This window comes from Protopterus annectens, chromosome 10.part0, assembly GCF_019279795.1.
Source record: "Protopterus annectens isolate FY-2018-M chromosome 10.part0, PAN1.0, whole genome shotgun sequence".
Taxonomy (NCBI): Eukaryota; Metazoa; Chordata; order Ceratodontiformes; family Protopteridae; genus Protopterus; species Protopterus annectens.
The window spans coordinates 1,598,318,483-1,598,320,982 of record NC_056744.1 but is presented as its reverse complement, the minus strand read 5'-3'; positions in this window follow the sequence as shown (position 1 = coordinate 1,598,320,982).

Sequence of the window (2,500 nt, the reverse complement as noted above, 5' to 3'; positions counted from 1 at the left end):
TAACCTCTTTCCTTAAAAAATTCTTTTAGTTTAACAGCTTCTTCATTAAATTTCTCATTATTAGTTGTTAAACGACTCAACCTAATGAATTGTCCTTTAGACACACCTTTCTTCATAAAAGTCGGGTGTAAACTTGAAAAATGCAAGTATTGATTAGTAAATGTAGACTTCCTGTAAATACTACTATCAAAATTCTGGTTTTCTGTATCATAACTTAAATGAATATCCAAAAAGTCTAAAGTTTTACCAAAATGTCCTATAGTGAATTTTAAAAATTCACTTGACTTGTTCAGACTATCTACAAATTCACAAAAACTATCTAGACCACCCTTCCACAACATAAATAAATCGTCAATGTAACGCTTATAAAACAAAATATATCTTGCCATAGGATTAGTTGTAAACATTTCCAACTCCCACATTGCCATCACCAAATTGGCAAAACTGGGTGCTACCCTAGAGCCCATTGCAACACCTGTTGTTTGTTTGTATTGTACACCCTCAAAGGAAAAGAAATTGTTGTCTAAAATCAATTCCATTAATACACACACAGTGTTAACCATGTTGTTATCCAATTCAGTGTGACATGACAAATATTCTCTCATCATTTCTATTCCCTTGAAATGTTCAATACTTGTATATAAAGAGACTACATCCAAAGCTGCAAAATGAAAATCTGAATCTATCACTTGAAATGAACTCAATAATTCTAATAAGTGCCACGAGTCCCTTAAATAATACTTTGTCTTTTGTAATATAGGATTCAAAATTCGATCTAACCAAATGGAAATAGTCTCTGTTTTAGACTGTCGTGCTGAGATAATAGGCCTAAATGGCAAAATGTTTTGATGTTTGTGTAACTTTGGTATACCAAACATGCATGCTAGTCTAGGGTATTCCGTATACATGAAATCATAATCTACATAAGAAATACTATTTTGACTTAATAAGTCAAATAGAACTGTATCCAGTTGTATAAAGCTTCTAAGTATGTCATCATTTGTTACTATCTTGTAACTTGAGGCATCATTCAGTAGCCCTTTCATTGCTTCAGTGTAGTCAACTGTTTTCATAATGACTAGAGTACCTCCTTTGTCAGACCTCATTACCCTTAGGTCATTACTTTCAATTAAAAACTTAAGTGCTTCTAGTTCTAAAGGAGATAAATTACATTCACCATAGTTATTAACTGACATCTTCCTAAATTCTTTCTCACAGATCTTACCAAAAACACTTATAGTTGAATTCAATACAGGGTTATAGGTACTCTTTTTAGTACAAATACTACTAGTCACAGTCTTCTCAGGAATACCATCAAGTATAAATTTCAAATTCAGTTTTCTTAAATAAAGTTTAAAGTCTACAATCAGTTTTGGTAGGTTAACCTTATTGGAAGGAATAAAAGACAATCCCTTTTTGAGCAAACAGACCAAATCATCAGGCAAAACAATATTAGTTAAATTACATACATTGATTTCAAAACTCAGTTCTTTTTCTTGTTTTTGCCTCTGGCTCTGCTCCGTGTCTGAACTCTGCCTGTCCACTTGGGCACTTTCTTGTTCCCATTCTTGTCCACTAGAAAAGGACTCGCCTTTTCTTTGGACAAAATTGCCTGGGCATAAGAAGTACTGGCATTAATGTCAGAATTGGAAGTGCCCATATCATTGTTAGATACATTGCTGTTATTACTGGTTGCTGTGTTTCTTTGTTCATAGTTCTTGTTTTGAACTTGACTCACAGTACCATCTGTATTTAAAGACACTGAAGGTGAAGCATTTCTATTAACATTCAAGTTGCCCCCTTGATTATGACTACTGGCTTGCTTCACCGGATAAGCTATCTTTTTTTCATATGCTGTAATATCTCGAGTAAGTTTTTTACGTTTTCTCTCTATGATAGTTACCCTTAATTTTTCTAATTTGGAATTAATACTTGAATACATACTGCTAAGTTCTTGAAACACAGTTGAAGCTTTAATTTTAGCTTCCAGTTCTTCAGCTTTATCTTTTAAATGTCGCAATTCCACTGTGTAATGCTGTATCAGAAGTTTCATGTAAGTCAGTCCAGTGTCATTAAATAAATCTACTAGACGATAGTATAGCTCGTCCCCATATATAACACAATTTGGGAACCTAAAGACCCTTAAACCAAAGGGCACTACTTTGAGCTTTACATTTTCTTCCAAATAGAAAATTTCAAGTTGTAACGAAATGCACTTAAAACATGTCTTTTCTAACGACCTAATATCGTCTTTCAGTATAGCAATGTCGTCAGTTATAATGTTAGTGATAGCCCCACTTACTTGTTCGTTTGTTGCTACCACTGTACTTCGAGAAAAGGGATTGTCCATAACTTTGAAGGTCTGTTCGGTGACCTTACCCTCGACCAAAGGAACACTGTTGTTAAATTTATCAAAAATAACGCCTCCACCATTAGCGTTCCTGTCGGCGTTACCCACAGAATTAGATGCAACCACGCTTGCTTGCCTTGGCGACGTAGA